The sequence below is a fragment of the Heloderma suspectum genome, chromosome 1 (assembly GCF_057233095.1).
Source record: "Heloderma suspectum isolate Gila_16-S chromosome 1, 16-S_ref, whole genome shotgun sequence".
NCBI classification, from domain to species: Eukaryota; Metazoa; Chordata; class Lepidosauria; order Squamata; family Helodermatidae; genus Heloderma; species Heloderma suspectum.
Window position 1 is genome coordinate 109359805 of NC_139458.1, and position 26858 is coordinate 109386662.

Here is a 26858-nt window from a genome sequence, read left to right on the forward strand (position 1 = left end):
AACCATGTTCTAAAACTCCTGCACTGTGGAACACTGCCTCCAAAGATGAACATATGAACCAATCTGACCACACCTATCCAACAATATTGACTATAGTTTTGATGTATTAGGAGTAGGAATGGACAATCTGTTAATTCGGTTTCTCTCAATTTCCAGTTTTTCCAGTCTTAAATTCAGTTTTTCTTGAATATTGGGAATTTCTCCAATCTTCAGTTCAGTTTGTCCTGAACTTTGAGAATTTTAAAAATATTTGCATGAACATTCATAAGCATTTTTGGGCACATTTCTCCTAATACATAGATGTTTGTATGCATTTTTTTGCAAAATGTGCAAATTTGTAATGCATATTTGAATATGATTTTCCCTGGTATATGCATTTTTGTATGCATGTTTTGATTGGAGAACTCCAATGAAAAATTTGGGAAAGGATGAATGTCAAAGAAAAACTGAGTTTTGGTTTGCATAGTTGTCCAAAAGTGCAAAATTAGTTAATTCTTCATTAAAATGTGAATTGAACGAAATTCCCCCCTATCCCAACTTAGGGGAAGCTTCTAGGAGTATTGTAACTGCTACTGAGAACTTTGTATTGTGCTTCCTTTACATTAGTGTTGATCAATTCAATGCAAAAGAAGTCCATATACATTGCCAACCATCATTTCCCGAAGACTCACCTAAGTCATTCCTTCATGCCCATGCAGCTGTCTTCTAACTGGAAGCAATGCAAAAGATCACTCTGTTTAACTAGCACCCCTGAAGATGAGGCACCCTGACTCAAAATATTTTTGCCCCGATAAGACAGGGCTGCACAACCTTTTTGGCCCCAGGGGCTGCATGTGACGCTGGCTTGGTGGTCAGGGCCGCACATGCACACAGAGGCCCACATACACACATACGCACGCCTATTGTGACAAACTGATCTAGTCATGCAAAACCATTCATTTGTTTCCTTCCTTATCTTTCTTTCATTTTTAAACCTTGTATGAAATACCACTGAGCAATCTTTATTATCCCCAGAGCAAACCTCAATCCACATACAGTGTTTTTTTAAAACTTACATTGACAAGCAAAGAGCACCATTGATTTTCTTTTTTTCTCCTTTTACTTTTTTTGTTTTTTTTCCCTATCTCCTTTTCTCCTTTTCTTTAATGCTTCTCACTTTCAAGCAGTTGCAGTGGTCACAGCAGGGGAGTTTTGGGGGCCACAGTTAAGGCCTTGGGGGCTGCAGGTTGTGCCCTTCTGTTATGAACTATGGGTGAAATCCAATGTTGCGGGAGTAGAAAACTCATGCGATTGATCTTTCCCTTTCTCTCCTTCCCACTGCAGCCCCATCCCCCCCTCCAAGCCTCAGATGGAAGAATCTTGCACCTCTCATGTAGATTTCCTGATCTCATCAATTCCCCCATTCCACTGCTGCACTGAAAAACATAGCCCAAGATGTTTGGTCCAGATCCACTGGATTTCAGTCTATATTTATTTAATTAATTAATTAATTTCTATACCGCCCAATAGCCGAAGCTCTCTGGGTGGTTCACAAAAATTAAAACCAAACACACAATAAAATATTCCCAATATAATCTTATGATGAACTTGTTTGTGATTATGCATTCATTCATGCAAATTATCAGTAGCTCCCATTTCTAAGAATGATGGCAATAAGTAAATCTCAGTCCAGCAGAAAATAGCCAGGCATCCAGAAAGCGGTGTTCTTTGTTACACACACACATAATTACTTAGGTGGTAAGTGAAATGGAATTGCTTTTGATTGAGCACTTTAAGAAAACTTTAACAGACAGTAGACATCAGTGTCTTCAGTTGTGTGAAACGCCATATCCTTGTTACAGGAGTCATTTGCAATAGTTCAGCAGGATAATGACAAACACAGAAAATACTTAACTACCAGACCAGCTGTCACCAGGTCATGGCAGGCCTAAAGCAGGAAGTATCATGCAGGGACCATAGTTCAGACAGGGTGCAGCTTGGCCTGAATAAGGTCCCATACTCCAGGGGTCCCAACCTTTTTGGACCTATGTGCACATTTGGGAATTTGAGGAATTGCTGTGGGAAACATCACAAAATGGCTCCCATGGAGGATGTGGCTCTCTCTCTCTCTCTCTCTCTCTCTCTCTCTCTCTCTTTCACACACACACAGAGAGAGAGAGAGAGAGAGAGAGAGAGAGAGAAAAGGATCATAATGGCTGCCATGGGGTCTGGCTAGTCAAAAGAAGTGGTGGTGAAGAGAAATAGTGAGGCAAGAGGCTGGGAGGGAAGGGCAAATAACAAGGCAAAGGGGTAGAGGTGAAATAAATAGTGAGGCAATGGTGAGAGATAGCAAGGCCAGAGGCTGGGAGGAGAGAGACAGCAATGAGAAAAGGTCTGTGTGGACAGAAGTAAATTGGGTGGGGCCAGGAAGCAACTCATTCCTTCTCTTCCTGCCTGCTGAATAGCTGATCAGCAGGAAGTTCAGGAGATGGAAGGAGAAACCTGGCACCCTAACATTTTTCAAGTTTTTTTAAAAAAATAAAAATCAAATTTTGAAAGGGTCATGGATCGGCCAGTTTTGTGGGTACTGTTTGAGGTCCCCACAGGCGGCATGGGAATCCCTGTCATATCCAGTCCTCGGCATCTCCACATAAAGGATCTCAGAAGCATGGCTGGAAGACATATTACCCTGGGACCTAGAAGAGTTGTTACCAGCCAGAGCAGACAGTACTCTGGGCTAAATGGACTAATGGTGCGATTCAGCATTAGGTAGCTTTATATGTGCCAAAATACCAACCCAGACCCATGTACTGATGCACAAAGGTCCCTTCTCTTGTTCCTTTCCTGGCTACAAAAAACAAAAACTCCCCACACAGTAAATATGGTCTGCTGTTGCAGTTACTGGTACTTTCTGACAACTAAGTGTCACGTGTGGATTGCTTTTAATATTGCTGTGTGGCCATGACACCCGCCTGGGTTCTGGTGCCAGGCAAGGCAAGGAATAGAATTTTTAAAAGATCACTCAGAAATAAAGTCTACGAAGGTAACAGGAGGTCTATAACCCCCAGAAGGAGTAGAGGCTCTGGATGAAGAAGATGAATGGATGCCTTCAAAGATGGATGCCTTTGAATGGATGCCTTCAAAGATGCCAGAGAGTATCACTATCCACTCTGGTCTATTGTTGTTATGAGGCTTCCTTGCTGGTCTAGCTGATCTGCCTACAGTTGCCTTTTTAGGGGTATGCTTGGTGGTGGTGGGAAGTTTAGGACCTGCTGCATTCTCAAGTCCTGATGCAGTAGATCTGTTGACTGGCCATGTCATGAAACTGGGATCACTATATTCTCATGACTTATTTATTTATTTATTTATTTCATTTATACCCCGCCTTTCTCCCTCTCGCAAGGAACTCAAGGCGGCTTACATTATCCTCCTCCTCACTGTTGTATCCTCACAACAACAACCCTGTGAGGTAGGTTGGGCTGAGAGTCTGTGACTGGCCCAAAGTCACCCAGTGAGCTTCCATGGCTAAGTGGGGACTAGAACCCGGATCTCCCGGCTCCCAGTCCGTCACTCTCACCACTACACTACACTGACTTCATGGAATCGGGGCACAGGTAGTGAGGGAATGATGAAGTCATCTATTGCTATTGACAACTAACTCCCCACCACTGCATGGTTAGATCATAAGCGGCTACTTCATGCCATTGTCAGCTTGTGTGAATCCACCCCAAACAAATCATATAATTAATCATGGAATTAATTAATCATTAATTCCATCCTTGCTGTCAAAGGATCAGAAAATATAAGCCCTAGAATCAGTGATGTAAATTAGTGTTTTCTGCATGCTGATAGTTTGGATTTTTCAAGAGAAGTTGTGTTTCAAAACGTTTCAATGCAGCTGAAACTGTTGTTTGTTATTGGAAGCAACAATATATGAATATAACCCCCCACACACACACACAAATGCTTTACTACGCACACTATTATCCTGACGATGATTAAGCAAATGGCTTTTTAAACTGCTCTTCTCATGACAGCTTTTTGAATACCCATTTGCCATTGTTTGCATGTGTAAATCAACATCAATCTTGCTCTGAAGGGCTTGTTTCAGGTGATTGAAGAGAAATGGCAATCTTTTCAAGGTAGTTATAATAAAATGAGCACTGCTTCATCTGTTTAGAGGAGGAGGGAACCATTGGTCTGGCTCGTCAACTGTAAAAAACAACAACCCAGTATTGCGTAATGTTCTTCTTAATTTGCATAGATGTACATGGTGAAAGTTTGCCTTGTTTGTGCTCAATAACTTTGTGAGAAATCTGGAGAACATTTCAGTTTTGTTATTGTGAAATGCTTCATTCTGGTGCCTGCTGAATTTCAACCCACATCAACACTTAACAAATTACAAGGCAAAGTGAGCAATCCTATGGCCTCTAGTCAGTGGCTAGACGGCCATAGGATATGCTAATTTCCAGGAACTGACCTCAGAGCCTGTGCTCCAAGGTTGGTTCCCGGAAAACTGACCTTTCCCCCTGCCCTGCTGTGCTGCCTCTCAGGCAGCTCAGAATGGCCCTGTGCTCTGCTCTTGGAAGAGGAGTGCAGAGCGGTGAAAATGGGGCATTCTGGGGGGCGTTTTGTGGTGGGGAAGGCAGAAATATAATCAGTTTGTGATTATAAAGAAGTCTCCATGAACATGCATACACATTTTCATGCATGTTTGTCCTAACATATGTATTTGTACACATGCCTAATATATTTATTATATTATTAAGGTATTAAGAATACATTTCTTGCAAGCAGTTTTTTAAAAATTTAATGTAGTTTTGTACATTATTTTCACTAATATAAACATTTTTGTACACACTTCCCCCTAATAAGCAAATTTTGGTATGCAGTTTTTAATTGGAGAACTGCATAACAAAACTGGGAGAAGTGTGAATATCGAACTACAACTGTGTTTTGGTTTGGGAGGTGTGAATTAGGACAGTTTGCATTAAAAAAAAATGCAAACTGAGCCAGTTTCTCCCCCTTCCCAATTTATTACAAGCATGGAAGCTCTGGTGTCCTATAATGCATAGCTTCCCATTCGTTTAAGTGGAGGAGCTGATTTGAAAGCATGTTGTCAAGAATATGTTAATTAGCTCCCTGTCTTGAAATAAACAAGGACACCCCCCCCCCAAACACACATGCACAGATTTCTGTAGCCCAATTTAGTGAGCTCTATGCATTCAGGTTCTACACAGAAATTCCTGCATCAGGCTGACTAAATAATTGAATATGAATTGCAAACAGTGCTTTTTCTAATAAGTTTGCTCCTGTGTAGTTTGTTATTTTTGATAGTTTGCGGGGGGGGGAGAGGATTTTAGTGTTCATAGGGCTGAGTCAATCACAGAATAATAGCTTCTCTTCAAACATGATACTGTAGATATTGTATTTAATTCTGCTGCATAACAATGTTCAGAACAATGTATTTAGGGTCTAAGCTAATTTCTTAAGCAATCAATCTTCGATTTTCTCTCATTAGAAAATTGCCCCCAAAGAAATTATTGGCAAATCCCTGTCAGGGGTAGGTGATTATTAAAAATAAAATAAAATGCTGTTCTTCCTTTGTCTGGAAATACCAGCAATTTTCATCCCAGCAACTGTAGTGTAATCAAGTAGCTTAATAAATCCAAAGGAAAATGTCTGCTTGAAGAAAGAGATAAAAATAACAAAAAATTAAATGGTTCAGTGAATGCCTAGTTGTGGAACTATTTATAATTGCATAGCACTTGAAAACTGTGATAAATTTTAAAATTTAGGGACAGCATGAACAGAGATTTTCATCTAACAATGGAATGAGCAGCAATGTTTGTGTTGAATTCCAGCATTTTAAAAATTAATCACCAACATAAAATCAGGGAAGGGAAAAAAAGGTGTGTGTATTAAGCTGAATTATTTGGAGATGTTGAATGATAGGAAAAGTAACTGTTAGTTAAAATATGTGTCCTAACTAAACACATAGATTTCCCCAATATCTATCAGTCTATATTGTTCAGGCTCCCCCTCCTCCTTGATGGGTGTCTAACATACTCTTCAATTGTAAAAGATTTATCTGTTGACAAAGTTTATTTATTTTGGGAATATATCCAGTCTTTCACCATGAATGACCTCAAGACAGCTTACATCAATTGATATAAATAATATAAAACAATAACATACAATATCAAATACCACAATAAATAAAACTACAGTGATAAAACTGGCAACCCAGCAGATAAAACAGGAGCTAATACCACTGAAGAGATGCCGTTAGGTTGGACTTGACTGGGGCTTAAAGGATAGCAAAAATGGTATCAGGCTAATGTGTAAGGAGTGAACTCCATAATTTGGGCACCACCACAATAAAGGCCTTCTCTGTGGTAGTCACCTCAGAAGACAGTTACTGAAGAAGGTCTGAATTGGCAAGTGGGCACTTAATTAGGGCTATATGTCTCCCTTTCTTCCTGACTGCCTCTGGAAACAGTACATCATGTGGTCAGAAGCCCAGTTGTAGCCATGGGCTCCCTCAGTAGCTCTTCCATTTGGACACTACATCAGAATATCGACTTGGAATCCTCATTTTAGAGCCTCAAATCTCTTCTGTTCAGGCTTCTCATACAAGGTGTGGGCCATGTGTGGAGAGAAACTCCAACAATAACCTCCTCCTGAGCCATCATTTGGACCATGTGCCATTTCATTTCAAGAAAAGGCCTGAAGTAGCACAGCTTCTATGCTCCTCTCTAATTTCCCTTTTTGCTTCAGGCAGGAGCAGCCCAGGCATATAAGCTGCCCATCACACCCCATCTAATATGACATGTAGGGTATAAGAAAGCATAATAAAATAAGATAAATTCCTGGAGGAGAAGGCTATCAATGGCTACTAGTCCTGACAGCTATGTATGACAGGCAGTATGCCTATGTACACCAGATGCTGGGGAACATGGGTGGGAGGGTGCTGTTGCATTTGTGTCCTGCTTGTGGGTTACCAGTCAACAGTTGGTTGGCCACTGTGAGAACAGAATACTGGACTAGATGGACCCTTGGTCTGATCCAGCATGGCTCTTCTTATGTTCTTATGTATTTTCCTTTTCTGCTATCCACCAACCCACCACCAAGTGTTCTGTCACAAAATAATGGTGATGATGATGATAATCAGCAGCCTTTCCCACTCCACATCCCCAGTGGCACTGTTAAAGGAGGGAAGCATCCCACAATGCATTTTGACAAACTGGAAAGAAAAAGGAAGGCAACCATAGCTGGTCCTACCATTGGGCAAAGTGAGGTGGCTGCCTCAGGAAGCTGATTTTGGATGTTGTGGAGGAGCAGCAAATTGCTAGTGTTTTAATTTATTATGGCAGTATTATGACTCTGAGGGAGAAGGAGAGCTGCTTGTGGGATTTTCTGCCCCAGGTGCCGAAATAACTTGACCAGCCTTGGGTTCTGTACACCTTGACCAGGAGGGACATTTGCTGTTTTGCCTCAGGCAGAACACTGTTTGGGGTTGGTCCTGAAGGTAAGGAAGCCCCTTCCCCACATCCCACTGCTATAGGGGCTGATACTGAACAGAGGGGAAGGATGCACATCTGGAACCTTCCCTTGCACAACAAAGCACCCCTAATTGGGGAAACAACAGCAGTAAGCAAGACAAACCCCATTCTCTCTCCAGCCACTGAACACCTTCTATTCATGCTCTTACTGGAAGCTTGCCTGCCAAACTAAAAACTGCTGCTGCGATGCCCAAGTTAGTCTTGTTATATAGGAACACAGGAACATAGGAAGCTGCCTTATACCGAGTCAGACCATGGGTGCCTCCATTGGTTGTGGAGCTATGCAGCCCTGCATGCTCATATAGTTGCCTATGAGAGTCCAAAGAACCGGGCCTTTGAGAACTCTTGCATATCTAGCAGCGCTGATGCTCTGCCTCCAAGAGTGAGCTGGATCCTCTGCAAGTTTGGTCTTGTCTGGCAGGGAGGGACCTGGCCCTGCCACAAGAACAGTGGTAGTAACTGGCAGTTCTTCAAAATGCTTCTCGTGCCATATATGCTTTTATGGCTGATATCCATTTTGAAAATGCAATGAGTGTCTACCTCCTCAGTAGAAAGAGCCGCACAATTTTAAAAAGAACATTTAGTGGAGTCCATGCTTTATCCAGAACAATGTGCATGCTTGATATTACCACAACTCTCTCTCTCTCTCTCTCTCTCTCTCTCTCCCCCTCTCCCCCCTCTGTAATTAAGGGGGTTTCAGTTCCGGGGGGGCGGGGGGAGGAAGGAAAATGAAACTCAGCTTATTACAGACCAGGGCTCATTATTGTGCTATCTATAATTTACCTTACAGTGGGAGCTGTTAATTGTGCTCCAAACTGGAACTGGAAATGGGGTTAGTCGCAGACCTAAATCTATGTTTTGCTGAGTTCTGCCTTAAAATAATGGAGTTTGAGAGCCTGCAGTTCTGTTGATTTAACTCTGTATCATTATATTTTTCATGTACTAAATTACATCCCAGCGGATTTATGTAGTGCCCTTGTAGCTAGAAGAATATAGGATTTTTTTCAAACACAAATTCACTGTGGAGAAAACTGTAATGTAATAGATACAACAATATATATCTATATATCTGTATCTATATATTCATTCTTGCAATGGGGGATGGGGCTAAAACAGCAGCAATAACATCCTCATTTGTCACCCTCACATATAATAGAAGGGAAGAAGTAAAAGATTTCTCTCATATGTATGTATGTATGTATATATAAAAATTAGCATTTCTTAGAAAGGCCACTTCAAACATGCACACTTCCTACTGAAACTGCCTTATATGCCCTGATGGAAGATCTATGCTGGGAGAAGGAAGGGCTGGTGGTGACCCTGTTAATTCTTCTGGACCTTACAGTTGCTTTCAATACTATGGACTATGGCAGCCTTCCCCAATCCAGGTTTGTTGGACTGCAATTCCTATAATTCCCAGCCAGCATGGCTAATAGACATGCTGGCTAGGAATTATGGGAATTGCAGTCCAACACATCTGAAGGGCACCAGGTTGGGGAAGGCTGGACAGGACTATGGTAAACCTCTGGATAGGCTGTCCAGGTTGACGCATGTTTCAGTAGTTCTGCTCCTACCTGGATGATCAGTTCCAGATGGTGGTGCTACTGCATGGCCCCAGGGCATTTATGGTATGGGATCCCACAGGGTTCTATCTTGTCTCCCATTCTATTTAATTTCTACATGAAACTGCTGAGTGAGGTCATCTAGGGAAATGAATGCCCACACAAGTTGCCTCAGTGGCTAGGAGTGCCTTTTACCAGCTGTGAACATTCCTGGATAGAGATAGTCTGACCACAGAGTTCATGGTCTGCTTAATTCCCGAATGGATTACTGTAATGCATACCATGTGGGGCTGCCCTTGAAGACAACCCAGAAGCTTCTGGTATTGCAGAATCTGGCAGCCAGAATTGTAACTGGTATAGCTGGGCAGAATCATATTACACCGATCTGAAGGAGCTGCTCTGCTTGCCTGTTTGCTTCCAAGCCCAATTCAAGGTGCTGCTGCTTACCTTTAAAGCCCTAAATGGCTTGTGAGACCCAAATATCTGCAGCAGCGCCTCACCCTGTACCAGTCTGCCCATGACTTAAGATGGTCAGGGGAGAGACTGTTCTCCAAGTAACTCAGGTTCATTATGTGACAACAAGGGAGAGAATCTTCGAGCTTGTGGTGTCCCAACTATGGAATATACTCCCCAAGAAGGTAGACCAAGTTGATTCATGGTGACTTTTGGCACCAAGTTGATGTTTTCTGGCGCTGAGCAAGTCCTGTTACCATTACCACCATGCCCTATGGTACTGAATTGTCGTGTTCTGTATAGCAATATCATAGTTACTAGAAGTTCCCAAACTGGGAGTTGCTAGAAGCTCCCAGACTATTTCTTCATTCTGCATGGCAAAGTAGAAACAAGAAACTTGTGACAAAGATGTCATTGGGATATGTTTTTGTAAGTTAGGGCATCTCTGCAGTGAAGCTCACCTTTTCACTATCAAGCATGTTAGGGGCTCACATTGATTACAGTGGTTCTGTACTTCTTTATGTCACAATGTCTTCATGCAGCATTCATCTCTGTTGTCCACATGCATCCCTTGGTCTCATCATAATTATAATTGGTCCACTGCAACTAGGAATGTTTTTTATCTGGTGGCATAGATATCCAGTTTGCTCCGTAGTGTGAAACTGAAAACCTGCATTCAAGGGCAGGCCATCACTTAGTTGTAGAGCACATGCTTTGCATGCAAAAGGGCCCAGGTTCGATCCTTGGCATCTCCAGGTAAAGCTGGGAAAGTCTCCTGTGTGAAACGCTGGAGACATACTGAGCTAGATGGACCAATGGTCTGACAGTAGAAGACAGTATCCTCTAACAGTCTGACATCCCTTACATTGGGTTGTGACTTTCCCTTTATTGTTATCACTCCTTTGTGAAGTCAAGCTTCTGTTGTGCAGTGGATGGGTGAACACTCAGGTCTAGCGCACTGATGTGTCAACCTGTGTCATGCTGCCAGGCCTTAACCTGGGTGTAGGAAAAGGGCACATTCCATAAATTATTCAGACCTATTGGATTATTTCTGAATGTCCATTACAAATGTAGTCAAATAATACAGCAGGGCAGAGTATTTCTAGACTACTAATTCCTAGCATAGCCCAAAGTGTTATGCATTGTAATTGGGAGGGGGGGGGAGGGTCCTTAATGTTTCCTTCTCCTGCAAGACTTACGATCATATGCCTAGGGTCTACAATATGATGCCCATGGTTAGAGATACTGGAGAAATTCAAGATGGACTGAAATGACTCCGGGTGTCCAAGAATCCAACCTGTCAAATCTTCTGAGAACCGGCTCCCTCAGGCTGCGTGGAGTCCATGGACTTTCAGATCTTTTTTTTTTTTTTTTTTACTTTCCTGAAATTTATGCAAATTTATTTGTAGGAAAATACACATGTTTCTGCTGAGACTGGTAACTATACATGGGGAAAAGTTAAATGGAATGGGGGACAATATGCTAACTGTTATGTACTGATGTAAGTTACATACATTGTTGTGAAGCCTCTTACAGAATGATGTGCATATTTTTCTGCATAACAACAACAAAAATTGAATCTATCTGTGAACGGACACCAGAATGATGACACTGCACAATCCACGAAACACACATGGGATGGATTTCACAAAATCCGGACATCCCTACTCATGGGCAACAATGTGCCCTCAGACACTTCTCTTGGTGCCTGTCAGTCTCCTTGCCCCTCCAAATTTTTATTTTATTTCTTACCTTTGAAAAATAATAATTGGGAGGCCAGCATGCTGCAAAATGAAGGACTGCCCTCCAGCACCATCATTATTTGGGTTCAAAAGAGTGGTTTTATGTTTTGTGACCAGCCATGCCCCCATGGCAGCCATTTTATGAATGGGCAAGCCCCCATGGCATCCATTTTGTGAAAGCACCTAAAACATACTCTCAAAATTCCAAATGTGCCCACTGGGCCAAAAAGATTGGGGACCCCTGTTAAATATCTGAAAAATATTTTATTATGTTTTGTAATTCACTTTCTCTTCCTCTATCCAACTCCTTAATGTTTTGGAGGTACCCACATGTTACATGTCTCCACAAGGGAATGGCAGTTTTTAAAGATGATTTGCAACACACCCAACGTTATGACTTTCTTTCTTTCTTTCTTTCTTTCTTTCTTTCTTTCTTTCTAAAATCATTTCTATAGCCCCCCTTATAGCCCTTAAAAGGGTCCCCAAAACAGCTTAAAACTCATAAAACATATATACATATCATATGATGAACTGTATTTGTTTATTTCCCCCCAGAGAAGTCAGTGAGAGTAACTGGCCACTGTGTGATGCCATGCAATGCATTTATTGAGTGAGTGTGTTGTAGAGAATAGGGTTGGATTTGGAATGGGGTGACCTGTGTTCAAATCCCTGCTCAGCCATGAAGGAAGGGTGGGGTATAAATGTGATAAGCAAAGTCACCTATGTTTAGAAGCCTAAGGGGGAAATATATATATATTCCACTTCCCATCCATCCAATATACAGCTGAACTGTTCTGCGGTAAGCTTTGGGTTTGTCTTGAAGGGGACATGGACTATTCTCATTAATGGTGCGAAATGTTGATTGTGAAAAGCATTTGATGGTTATATTTGAAAATCATTCATGCCCTCAACTATAGTGTATGTAAAAGTAACACACTGCACCACTCATCTTCCATCTGGTAGCGACAGAGAAGGGCTGAGGCTGAATTACATTTGGTATTTCCAAAGTGATGGAAGCCTAGAGCTCCTGTTGTTTATTCAGGGAGAAAATGGAAGGGAGGCAAAGTTAATGGATGATTTAGATTAAATCTGAACAAAAGCTGTTATTACCACTGGCCATTGTTAGGAAAATTGAACACAGGGGGACTGTAAAAACGAAATGAAATACACAACACAAGTTTCAGCAGATAACCATAAATTCAAAGCTAAGATCTAATCAACTAATGACACTTTATGCTAACGAAACCTGTGTTTGCCTTGTTTTTCTTTCCCTGCCCCTTAAAAAAGGAGCACAGAAGACACTGTTTACTTCACAGAGGAAAAACAATGTATAAATAAATCACCATGTTCCCAGTTCAAATCACTGCTGACATTCTTACTCATGCTATTTTACTTTTAAAATGTATGAATGCAAAACAGAATCCGAAAGTTTTGGTTATGGTTCAAAGTACAGCAGAATGGATTTTTCTTTTTCAATGTGAATTAGTATGCGAAATATAGGATTAAATAACAGTTATACACAATCAAAAAAGGCCGTGCTTTAAATTGATGTTAGTTCTCTCCCCCCCCCCACAGCCCTATGCTCCTAGTCACTAAATTCTTTATTATGTGCAAGGCATTTAAAGTGTATTACAGAGAGAGCTTCTTAAAAGGGCAGACAGCAACTCTGGGTTTTCCGACAGCAAAGGCCTTTGTGGGATAGAAAGACGGTGGCCCAAGACATTTGTGATGCCTGAGGCAGAGATGCCGTCAATTAATAAGGGGCAAAGTCCATTGAGACATTTCCCTGTGCAAACCTCATTGAAAGCCACTTTTTATTTTGACTGGCTGGCTGGGGAATGCTGGGAGTTGTAGGAATTGTTTTCTTTCTAAACATACATAGGATTGCACCCATAAATCAAATATAAATAAAAGGCAGTGGGAAAAAAAAAAGACAGACTGACCAGCTTAAAATGCTCTGGCGAACAAAGTTTTGACCTGGCACCAAAATTACTGCAGGGGTTGGCACCAGTTGTATCTCCATGGGTGGGGTGTTCCACAAACATGGTGCCAGAACAGAGAAGGCTATAATCTGAATCTGAAGGTTTTTTCTTCACTTTTGCAAAAATGTTTACTTATGTATTTAAATTACTTTTACTTGCCACAATTCTCAAATGTCATCAGTGACATCAGAGAACAGTTGCAGGAACTCTGTGGGAAAGTGACCATGTTGCACTTGAGTTCTTGGTTCTAAGGGAAGCAAAAGCCGAGTGTAGTCAAACGCGTACCCTGGATTTTAGGAAAGCTGATTTTAATAAATTCAGAACAATGATCAGGAAGGTCCCATGGCAAGCGACGCTAACGAGAAAAGGAGTCCAAGATGGGTGGGAGCTTTTAAAAAAGGAAATTCTCAAGGCACAATCACAAACAATTCCAACAAGAAGAAAAGGTGGAAGACAACAGAAGAAGCCAATGTGGCTTCACAAAAAGCTTAGGGATGACCTGAAAACAAAAAAGGACACATATAGGAAGTGGAAAGAAGGCCAAGTAACAAAGGAAGAGTACAGGCAGATAGCACAGAATTGCAGGGATGGCGTCAGGAAGGCTAAAACTGAGAACGAGCTGAGGTTAGTGAAAGATGCTAAAAGCAACAAAAAGGCTTTCTTCAGCTACGTGCATAGTAAAAGGCAGAGGAAAGAAATGGTTGTTCAGCTATTAAATAAGGAAGGCAAAATGATAACAGATGACAAAGAAAAGGCAGAGGTGCTCAATTCCTACTTTGGCTCAGTCTTCTCCCAAAAGAGGGTCTATGACCCCCCTGGCAAAGGCGAAGTGCAGGCTGAAGGGGCAGGATTGCAGCTTGAGATTGATAGGCATATGGTCAAGGAACACCTAATGGCTTTGAATGAGTTCAAATCTCCAGGGCCAGATGAACTGCATCCTAGAGTCATAAAGGAACTGGCAGAAGAACTCTCAGAACCGCTGTCTATTCTGTTTGAGAAATCATGGAGGACGGGGGAAGTGCCAGATGACTGGAGGAGGGCTAATGTTGTCCCTATCTTCAAAAAGGGTAAAAAGGAGGAACCTGGGAACTACAGACCAGTCAGTCTGACATTAATCCCTGGGAAAATTCTGGAGCAGATGATAAAGCAATCCATCTGGAAGCACCTTGACAACAATGCCGTGATTACTCGAAGCCAACATGGATTTGTCAAAAACAAGTCCTGCCAGACAAATCTGATCTCATTTCTTGATCAAGTAACCTCTAGGGATGTCAGAGAATTCCACCACGGATCTCGGTGAGATCTCCGTGGCGGACTCCGTGGCGGAACGGCCTGCCCCCCCTGCCCCCCTGCAAATCCCCCCCGGGACGAGACTCACCTGGGGAGGAACTTCCGGGTGGCGGCGGCTCCAGTGGTGGCTCTGGCAGTGGTGGCAGCAGCGGCCGGTCTTCTGACTGGCTGCTGCCACCGCCATTTCCAGGCTTGTGTGTAAAAAAAAGAAAAGAAAAAAAAGTCGTGATAGGCTACGTAAATCTTTACGTAGCCTATCATGGTTGGGTGGGTTTACAAAAAACAACAACCGCGTACGCAAATGACGGCGGCTACGGCTACCGCCATTTGCACTCCTTCTTTTTACCGTCTTAATCTACGTAAATATTTACGTAGACTATGACAGCGAAAATAAAGGGGAATGCAAATAGCATAGTGGGCGCTATTTGTGTCCCCTTTTGATTTGCCATTTTAGCCTACATAAAGATTTACGTAGGCTAAAATGGTGAATGAACGCAAATAGCGTTCCCCTTATTTTCGCCGTAGTCTACGTAAATGTTTATGTAGACTACACATGCCAAAATAAGGAACGCAAATGGCGGCGCCCATGGGCGCCGCCATTTGCGTATGCACGGTTCCCCCCCCCACTCAGCCGTGATAGGCTACGTAAACATCTACGGCCGCCACCATTTGCGTTCCAGCAGGACAGGAGGATTCACGGCCGGAGGGATGGAGCGCCTCCCCCCCAGCCAGAATTTCGGCGGAGAGGGATGGGGCGCCTCCCCCCGGCCAGAATTGAGTGGGGGAGGGACGGGGCGCCTCCCCCCTAGCCAGAATTTCAGGGGGAGGGACAGAACACCTCCCCCCCACTGCGAATCAAGCTTCGGGTTCAGGTAAGGGACTTTTGTACATCCCTAGAATATTTACGTAGATTAAGACGGTAAAAAGAAGGAACGCAAATGGCGGCGGCTGTAGCCACCATTTGCGTATGCTGTTGGTTGTTGTTCTTGTTGTTTTTTACCCAGAGCCCTCTGCAGCCAGAAATCCTGCTGCGGACAGCTCTGGCCTGGCCATGCCGTGCCGGGCCTGGCCGGCTGCTCCGTGGAGCTGCCGCGGAGCACAGCCGGCCATTCAAGGATTCTGGAGGCAGGAACAGAGCACATCCCCCCCCGGCCAGAATTCCAGGGGGATGGACGGAACACCTCTCCCCCACCATCAACATAATCCGCGAGAGGTAAGTCACTTTCGTACATCCCTAGTAACCTCCCTTGTGTACCGTGGGAATGCTGTAGACATCATATACCTCGACTTCAGCAAAGCTTTCAACAAAGTGCCCCATGATATCCTGATGAGCAAACTAGCTCAAAGTGGGCTAGATGAAACAACGATCCGGTGGATCCACAGTTGGCTACAGAATCGGACTCAAAGAGTGCTTATCAATGGGACCTTCTCAAACTGGAGAGAGGTAATGAGTGGGGTAGCGCAGGGCTCAGTCCTGGGCCCAGTGCTCTTCTACATTTTTATGAATGACTTAGAGGAGGAGGTGCAGGGAATGCTGATCAAATCTGCAGATGACACAAAATTGGGTGGGATAGCTAATACTTTGGAAGACGGAAACAAAATTCAAAGTGATCTGGATAGACTGGAGCGCTGGGCAGAAAACAACAGAATGACATTTAATAAGGATAAATGCCAAGTTCTGCACCTAGGAAAAAGAAACCAAATGCACAGTTACAAGATGGGGGATACGTGGCTCAACAACACTACAAGCGAGAAAGATCTTGGAATTGTTGTCGATCACAAGCTGAATATGAGCCAACAAAAGGCCAAAAAAAGGCCAATGCTCTTTTGGGCTGCATTAATAGAAGCATAGCTTCCAAATCCTGGGAAGTACTAGTTCCCCTCTACTCAGCACTGGTTAGGCCTCATCTGGAGTACTGTGTCCAATTCTGGGCACCACACTTTAAGAAGGATGCAGACAAACTGGAGAGGGTTCAGAGGAGGGCAACAAAGATGATCAGAGGACTGGAAACAAAGCCCTATGAAGAGAGACTGAAAGAACTGGGCATGTTTAGCCTTGAGAAGAGAAGACTGAGGGGAGATATGATAGCACTCTTCAAGTACTTGAAAGGTTGTCACAGAGAAGAAGGCCAGGATCTCTTCTTGATCCTCCCAGAGTGCAGGATAGGGATGGCGGAGAATTTCTCCACGAATCTCCGGGAGGCCGAATGCCAACGCATTCGGCCCCCCAAAATTGTTGGTGAAATTCTCCACCGGTCCCCCGCCCCCCCTCCGGGATGGGACTTACCTCGTGCGAATGTCCCTCTCGGTGGCGGGTCCCGGCGGCGTTTCGGCGGGGGTGGCGGCGGGGGCTGGTATTCTGACCAGCTGCCACCGCCGCCATTGCAAAATAAAAAAGGAAAGTAAAAACAAACACACACCTGTGATAGGCTACATAACGATTTACGTATCCTATCATGGCTAGATTTCCAAAGTCAGCTGTGATAGGCTACGTAAATCGTCACGTAGCCTATCATGGGTGACTTTGAAAAACAAACAAAACGCATACGCAAATGGCGGTGCCCGTGGGGCGCCGCCATTTGCATTCCTTATTTTGGCACGTCTAGTCTACAGCGAAAATAAGGGCAACGCAAATAGCATTCCCTTATTTTTGCCGTAGTCTACGTAAATCTTTACGTAGACTAGACGTGCCAAACTAAGGAACGCAAATGGCGGCGCCCCATGGGTGCCGCCATTTGCGTACGCGCTTTTTTTTTTTCTTCCCAAAGTCACCCGTGATTTGCTACATGATGATTTACATAGCTTATCATGGCTGACTTTGGAAATCTAGCTGTGATAGGCTACGTAAATCGTTACGTAGCCTATCACGGGTGTGTGTTGTTTTTTTTTACTTTACTTTTTTTTTTTCGCGGCCGGGTAGACAGGGCGCTCCTCCCCGGCCTGACTTTCAGTGGCGAGGGATGGGGTGCCTCCCCCCTTCGCCTGAACTTCGGGGGGAGAACCAAAGCGCCTCCCCCCCACCGCGAAGCAAGCTGCGGGACCAGGTAAGTCCCTTTCGTCCATCCCTAGTGCAGGACACGGAATACTGGGCTCAAGTTACACGAAGACAGATTCCGGCTGAACATCAGGAAAAACTTCCTGACTGTTAGAGCAATATGACAATGGAACCAATTACCTAGGGAGGTGGTGGGCTCTCCCACACTGGAGGCATTCAAGACGAGGCTGGACAGCCATCTGTCAGGGATGCTCTGACTTGGATTCCTGCATTGAGCAGGGGGTTGGACTCGATGGCCTTGTAGGCCCCTTCCAACCCTACTATTCTATGATTCTATGATATAGTCAGGCAGCCAAATCTTATTGGCTACCTAGCATAATTAGGGATAGCACGGGTGCCCAGTTGCGTCCGGGACTGCAGCAGAATCCCCCCCTGCCTGTGCCCCCCAGCCATGCCTGCTGTGCCTCTGCCACTCACCCTTGACCTGTCTGCAAGCACCACGAGTGCCATTTTGCAAAAGAAAATGGCAATTGCAAATATGTACGCATCTAGTCTTATGCAAAATGGGGCTGTGAATGGCTAATATAGGCAAGATTACAGGCATAAATAGGTCATTTACACCTGTAATCTTGTGTGTATCGGCCTTTCATGGCACTATTTTCCATAAGACAAGATGTGCACATATTCACGATCGCCATTTTCTTTTGCAAAATGGCGCTTGTGGTGCTCATGGACATGTCCAGGCTGAGTGCGGGCAGCTCACTGAGCAGGGGGAGCTTGAACACAGGTCGTGAGGGGGGAAGGTGTTCGCTGTGCCAGCAGTTTGGCAGGTGCCTGGAGGACCTGAGCTCTGGGTAGTCCATCCATCCCTAAGCATAACAATATGATCCCATTCAGTATGTGACTCAGAATTGGATGGAATCACCCATCTGATTAGTCTAGGAAGGAGGCAGAAGTCACTAGGGATGTCATGAGCACAGTTCAGGGTTCGGGAATTCGTCGAGCAACCCCTGCTCACAACCCCCAAACTGCGCCCACTGAGACGCTGTCCTTGTTCACCCCCCAGTCGTGCACGTTTGCACTCCCCAGTACCCACCACGAATCCATTCGGTGAGCGCCGCCATTTTCATGCCTTTGATTTCTGCGTAAACCAGGAAGTTAAAAAAATTCGCATATTCAAATATGCGCAGTTTGGAGCTGGGAAAGCTAAATAAGTGCAATATTAGAGGGATTATACCTATAATATTGCGCATATTTAGCTTTCCCAGCTCCAAACAGCGCATATTTGAGTATGCACATTTTTTTTAACTTCCTGTTTTATGCAGAAATCCAAGGCGCGAAAATGGCAGCGCTCACTGAATGGGTTCGCAGTGAGCACTGGGGAATTCACGGAACTCGCAGGTGGCTCGAGTGCAGGTTCGGGGGGATGCGAGCAGGGGCGCTGCTTCGGCGAGTGCCTGGAGAACCCGAACTAGGGGGAGTTCTGACATCCCTAGAAGACACTGCCAGGAAGAAAATAGTGCCAAAGAAGAAAGTAAAAAAAAAAAAAATCTAGAGAGCCACACCCAATATGAAGAACTAGAAGACATATGCCAAGCCAATGGGCACACAAAAATGTGTTTTGTACTATTATTGAGTCCTCAGTATTATATTTATTAATGTGTATTGTGATTGCCTTCATCAGGGAAAATCTCCCATGCAATATTTACTCAGATACATAAATGCTACCTTCCATCCACCATTTGGCAGGACAAGCTGTGTCACTAAGTGATACTTTTAAAAAAATTGTTCTAATTTTGCCAAATAAATGACTGTCAGAGGAAATAATGGCACAGATTAGGGTTGAAAAAAGGGTGAAATTTTAACTTAGTCTCAGTGTTTCTCTGAAGAAATTTCCAACTCACTGAAATGGGTGGTTTTGACCTGAAAGTTGAAAGAAGGAAGATAACATTTGGCACAGAAGTATTTTCCACTTTTATTGATTTGCAAATGCAATCACAGTATGCAAACTTAATCACATCTTTGGGCTCTTCTCACAGATACAGCCTGGACAGTGTCCAGATACAGCCTATAGATTTCCCTGTTTTGTGTGTCCAAATATATGTAGATTAATACGACACTGCAGGCAAGGAACACATTCTGGCAGATTTAAAGGATTTTCTGGAGTAGTTCCATCTTTCCTTCTGTGTGAGAGAGATCAGAATCTTGGCCCAAGCATTGCAAGCTGGCTGAGAAGCTTTGTTTCCTAATGTGATGAAAGCTGTCAGGTATGGAAGAAGATTTGTCAATTCCCAGGATGACAACTCTGCTAGCTAGATACCATCGGAGCTTGTTTTCTTCAATTATCCTCAGTGTTTCTCACCTCATATTTTGATCCTCAGACAGAAAATAAATCTTGCCTCTTTGATAACAAGCAACAAACATCAAAAGGAGGCCAGTTACATTTTCCTACTGTTTACATTTTGCTGTGGCACCAAATAAAAGCTCTTATGTGATTTTGAGAGAAACATTGCAGTGGTATTTCTCAGACTGATGCTTGCAAAGTTAACTAGGTTAAAACTCAGTTCCAACAAAGCCTGGTTTGCTTCTCTTCAGAGACAAGACATTTCCTTTCAGCATAAAGATGTGCAAAATAGCCACCAGTCTGTTCAGTTTCTTTTGAGGGTTGGTTGGTATCCTTTCTTGTCGTTTATAGCTGAAGGGCCAAATCTTGTGAGCTACTGTGTATTATAAAAATTGCAATTCATTCTCACATGTGTTGTTAGAAATTTGTCCCTTTAGAGCAGGGGCATCTTACCTCTTTCAGTCCATGGAAAGAATTCAGTTTTGGAGAAGCTCTCAGGGGCTGCATTCCAGTGGTGGGCAGGGCCTAAGGAAAATGGGTGGGGCTAAAATACCACAAAATACCTGCATATTTTAGCTTAAAGCTCATATTTCTTGTAACAGCCCCAGGAGATGCATTTCAACTTTTTACAATGGGGAAAAACTGCACAAAAGCTGGGGAACTATGGAACAATTGTTGGTTGGAGAAAAGGGGGTGGTGCCATGGAACAGGGTGTGGCCATGTGGGGAATTTCAGAGGGCAGGACTGGAACTCCAAGCCTGAGGTTCTGCACCCCTGCTTTAGCATTTCTGTAGTCTGATCCTCATGACTCCCAGGATGTTCAGGGAGAAAAGCCATGTTGCCAAATATGTGAGTTTTCTCATTTCTTTATGAGAACCTATGTCCTTGGTATGAATAGTGATGGGAGAACCAGGGATGCTTGTTGTTGTTTATTCGTTCAGTCGCTTCCAACTCTTCGTGACTTCATGGACCAGCCCATGCCAGAGCTTCCTGCTGGCCGTTGCCACCCCCAGCTCCACCAAGGTTGAGTCCGTCACCTCCAGAATATCATCCATCCATCTTGCCCTCGGCCAGCCCCTCTTCCTTTTGCTGTCCACATTCCCTAGCATCAGCATCTTCTCCAGGATATCCTGTCTTCTCATTATGTGGCCAAAGTACTTCAGTTTTGCCTTTAATATCATGCCCCCAAGTGAGCAGTCTGGCTTTATTTCCTGGAGTATGGACTGGTTTGATCTTCTTGCAGTCCAAGGCACTCTCAGAATTTTCCTCCAACACCACAGTTCAAAAGCATCTATCTTCCTTTGCTCAGCCTTCCTTATGGTCCAGCTTTCGCAGCCATAGGTTACTATGGGGAATGCCTAGGGATGGCGGAGAATTTCTCCCCGAAACTTTGGAGGGCTGAGCGCCAACGTGTTTGGCCCCCCGAACATGTTTTGGGGAGAAATTCTCCACCCCCCGCCCCCCACCCCCCCCGGGACAGGACTTACCTTTGGCGAATGTCCCTCCCGGCGGCGGGTCCAGCCGGCGGTTCGTCGGGTCTTCGTCCGGGGCGGGAGCGGCAGCCGGTCTTTCGACCGGCTGCCGCCGCCGCCATTCCAATAAAAGAAAAAAAAAACGCCCCCGTGATAGGCTACGTGACGCTTAACGTAGCCTATCACGGCTAGATTTGCAAAGTCAGCAGTGATAGGCTACGTAAATCATCACGTAGCCTATCACGGGTGACTTTAAAAAAAAAAAGCGCGTACGGATAATGGCGGCACCCATAGGGAGCCGCCATTCCCGTTCCTTATTTGGTCGCTGTAGTCTACGTAAATGTTTACGTAGACTACGGCGAAAATAAGGGCAACGCTATTAAAATCATCACGTAGCCTATCACGGGCCTTTTTTTAAAAAAACTTTTTAGTTTGCGGCCGGGCGAGGCGAGGCGGGAAGCCTCCCACCGGTCTGAATTCCGTCCGGGCGAGGCGGGAAGCCTCCCCCCCCGGCCTGAACTTCGCAGGGGGAGTGAAAAGCTTCAAGGACAAGTAAGGGACTTTCGTGCACCCCTAGGAATACCACTGCTTTAACTATGCAGACCTTTGTTGTCAGTGTGATGTCTCTGCTCTTCACTATTTTATCAAGATTTGTCATTGCTCTCCTTCCAAGAAGTAAATATCTTCTGATTTCCTGGCTTCAGTCAGCATCTGCAGCAATCTTTGCGCCTAAGAAATACAAAGTCTGTCACTGCCTCCACGTTTTCTCCCTCTATTTGTCAGTTATCAATCAAGCTGGTTGCCATAATCTTGGTTTTTTTTGAGGTTTAACTGCAACCCAGCTTTTGCACTTTCTTCTTTCACCTTTGCCAGAAGGTTCCTCAGCTCCTCCTCGCCTTCAGCCATCAAAGTGGTGTCATCTGCATATTGGAGATTGTTAAAAAAACACCCCAAAACGCCCCCTGATAGGCTACGTGACGATTCACGTAGACTATCATGGCTAGATCTGCAAAGTCAGCCGTGATAGGCTACGTCAATCATCATGTAGCCTATCACGGGTGACTTAAAAAAAAAAAAGCGCGTACGCTAATGGCGGCCCCCATAGGGAGCCGCCATTTGCGTTCCTTATTTAGTCGCTGTAGTCTATGCAAATAGCGTTGCCCTTATTTTCGCCGTAGTCTACGTAAACATTTATGTAGACTACAGCGACCAAATAAGGAATGGGAATGGCGGCTCCCTATTTTTTTTTTCTTTTATTGCAATGGCGGCGGCGGCAGCCGGTCGAAAGACCGGCTGCCGCTCCCGCCCCGCTCAAACACCCGCCGAACCGCCGGCCGGACCCGCCGCCGGGAGGGACATTCGGCGAAGGTAAGTCCCGTCCCGGGGGGTGGGTGGGGGGCGGGGGGGGTTCAGAGGATTTCTCCCCGAAACTTGTTCGGGGGGCCGAACATGTTGGCGCTCGGCCCCCCGAAGTTTCGGGGAGAAATTCTCCGCCAACCCTACATCTTGCAAGATTTTAAACAGTTCAGCTGGGATACCGTCATCTCCTGCTGCCTTGTTATTAGCAATGCTTCTTAAGGCCCATTCAACCTCACTCTTCAGGATGTCTGGCTCTAGCTCACTGACCACACCGTCAAATCTATCCTCGATATTATTATCCTTCCTATACAGATCTTCCATATATTCTTGCCACCTTTTCTTGCTCTCTTCTGCTTCTGTTCGGTCCTTGCCATCTTTGTTTTTGATCATACCCATTATACCCATTTATGCTTGAGCTCATCAAAATTCCCTGAACTCTGTTTTGAACTCTGTTCACCTCACTCCCATTTTAATTTGCGACCTGTTCTTCTTTTCATTTGAATAGGAAAAGTGCGCATTGCTGTGGACATTTTTTAAAAGCGCACACTTTCCCCTATTGATTAAAGGATGAAAATGCGAGCATTCTCATTCATGTTTGCATTCGGGGTTGTGAACAGGACAAGTTCTGATGATTTGCAGACTGAAACATAATTCTCATATATCCTTAGGTATGTGTGTCAAGACTTCCCGGTTTGCTCAGTGCTGTACCTAATTTGATGTTGATTCTTTTGGGGAGGGCAGCACAGCAGTTCCCAGTAAGGATGGATCTGGGTTCTACAGGCACCCACCCAGCCCCTACCCCTCTCGCACACCCCTGGACCCACACTCATGCCCCCCGCTGCTTGCTGAGCTGCCCACACTCACCTGGGACCCATTCTCGAGCACGGCAAGCGCCATTTTGTGAAAAAAATAGCCATTGCGAATATGCGTACATCTAGTTGTATGCAAAATGGTGCCGTGAATGGCCCTTATGCATAAGATTACAGGCGTAAATGGGCCTGCACCATCCCTAGTTCCTAGCATAGCTAGTGCATCTTAACAACTATGTGTGCAGGAGAGCAGGGCCTAAGCCTGGAAGAGGAGATTTGTACACTTTGCCTGGCTCAGGTACTTCATGCAGAAAAAACGAGGCCAAGTTGTTGATCATGCTTGTGGATATTTATACAAATGTAGCCTTGTTCAGGCATTCTTCTGGAATAGGGAAATGCAACACATGTAAGGGACAATGGGCTGTTTGCCAGCCCTACCGCAGTGTCCCCACCCCTGCTCACTCCAACCCTGACCACCCTGAGAGGGAAGGGCTAATGGTGTCTTCAGCACATGTTTGTTGGAATGCATGTAGAAGCCTCCACACAGTTAGTAACTCTGCTTTTTGAGGGTCTGAATGGACAACATACATCATCAGGATAGAACAGACCACTTACCTCTGTATATAGGGGATAAAGGATGCAATTTGCAGAAGGTCATTGTTAAGCAACGTCCAAAGTAAAATGATCAAAAGCAGTTTATTTTGTAAGCACTTGTTGTGATTTTCTGGTTGCTGTTTGAAAAGAGAAGAACTTGTAGAGATTCACAATTAACAACGAGTCAGTATATTTATTATCCTGCAAGCTACTGGTGTAAGCAACAAACACACACGGGTCACCACACAGTAGGATACCTCTAGCAATACAGTAAGGCTCAGATGCTTCATAAGGCAATATGAAGGACCAGGACAATGTGGAACATCTTTGCTGGTCCCAGGCATTCCATCCTTCCAATCTGGATTTGGGATGGAAAGACCCAGGAAAAGTGTGGGTGGGGTGTGTGGAGTTGAGTTCACCAGAACTGTCAACCTGATTCACATGATCTCCATAGCCCAGCATGGCTTACAGCACCTGGGGGTGCAAGGTTGCTGATTCAAGCCCCCTGCTGTGGCTTCTTGTGTCATCTGAATGTGTTGAGGGTGGGTTGTTGGTGTGGTTAACAAAACACCCCACAATCCTAGAACAAGCCATGGGTTCTGGGTGGTTTGTTAACCACCGCAACCGGTCACCCTCGCGAGGTTCAGATGATACAAGAAGCTGCACCTGGAAAGAGTAATTATGTAAATTGTGTCAACATATGACCAGTGCATGCGGGGTGGTTAACAAGCAATGGTGGCCTATTAACCACCCTTGTGTTGTGTGAGATGGCCCAATATAAATTAAGTTTAGGCTGAACACGCTCTTCCTTCAAGTCTGAGTTGAATAGACAGTGCTTATGACAAAGGAAAGTGACCTGTTTTACAGCTGTAATTTCATGTTTGTTTCTGAGCATGAGCAAAATGAGCTTGTATAAGAAGTAAAACCAAGGGTGGGCTTGGATTATCATTTGCACCCTGGTGTGTAAACCTATAAACCCTCCATGTGGTAACTCCAGGTCCTTGGAGAGTCAGTCAGTCATCTGATTACATAATGGGAACATATTTTACTATGTCTCTTTTATGACATTGTGTCTCCAGACTGTTGTGGAAAATTGGTCAGAAATGTGCAATGGAGCATCTGTGTAGGTGCAAAGATGAAAGACATGCTTTCTCTTGCATTTACTGATTTTTGTTTACACTGCAGGAACAGCACTGTGTATCATAGTTCTTAACGATTGTGTTAGAAGTATTCTCTAAGAAGTGAACCGGTTTATGGCACAAGATGGAGCCAGATGGTTATTGCAAACAACTTTTATGGGATTACATCCAAAATGTTTTCATCATGATCAGAATGTGTATAAGGCAGTTATAGCTGTGAGATGCAGAAAGCCCCATAGAAATAAGTAGATGTTGTGCAACAGCAGTCTGGCTGGATTGTGCCCATATCCTCCAAATATGATGGTAATGTAAATCCTGTGGTGCCAAGAACTCAATTCAGCTAATGTGAGTTGTGAACTTGTGATGTTTGGCACAATCCTGTGCATGTTTCTGTTTCCCAGCCCTCCAGTGGAGCAGAGGGCTGCAGGAACTCCTGACACACTAGCGGATTTTTGCTAGTGCAACAATGGATTTAAGCAGGACTGACCCTACCATTAGGCAAAGTGAAGCAGTCACCTCAGGCAGCAGATACCGAAAGATGGCAGCAAGGTGTTGGAGGAAGAGACCTATGTGCCATGTGGCTTGCTCTGCACCCCCTAAGTTGGCTTGCTGTCTTCAGGTGCAGTGGAGGATCCTTTTCCATCATCAGTGTTGAAGACAGATTCATTTGCCAGTCCAATAAGCTTTTATACATGGAATAGATGGGGGTGCCATTTTGTCCTTCACCTCAGGCAGCAAAATGTCTTGGGGAAGCCCTGGTTTTAAGTAGGGCTGTGCAAGGACCCCCCCCCCCGATCTGACTCGGAAGCCACTTTGGGCCCAATTCAGCTTGGGCTGATTTGGGGGCCCTGACCCGCCTCAGCCTATAAAGCCAAAGTGGGATTCGGACATCTGAATCCTGCTCCCCTCCCAACATGCCACCCAGCCCCCAGCTCTGTACCTGGGCCCTTGTTCTGCTGCTGAGGCTGCTGGTGCTGCTGGTGCTGCTGGGGGAGCTGCTGCCAGTGCAGCTGTGGAAACTGCTGCCCATCGTAGCCAACCAACCGCCTGTTCTGCCCTCTTTGCAAGGAGAAAAGAACGGGCAATTGGCGGGAGGCACTGGCTGCCTGTCAAGCCTGCATGGCCTCCTTCCTTGCACAGAAGGAGACCATGCCGATTGGACAGGCATGAGGGCAGGAGTCACCCTCCAACTGCGCTCTCTCCCTTCCTTGCAAGGAGGAGAGGGTGCCCGGTTGGAGGACGACTCCTGCCTCTGCTCAAGCCTTCACAGGTTCCTTGCTTGTGAGGAGCCTGTGAAGGCTTGAGTCAGGCAGCGGAGGCAGGAGTCACCCTCTCTGACCGCGCTCTCTCCCTTCCTTGCAAGGAGGGGAGGGCGCCTGGTTAGAGACTGGCTCCTGCCTCTGCTCAGCTCTTCACGGGTTCCTTGCTTGCAGGATTCCTTGCTTGTGAAGGCCTGAGTGAGGCCAGCAGAGGCAGCTTGCAATGAGGGCGGGCTGCTGCGGCTGCCACCAGCACAGTTCCTTCCATGCAGGTTTCTGTCTCTAATAAGGAACCTGTGAACTGCCTGTCAGAA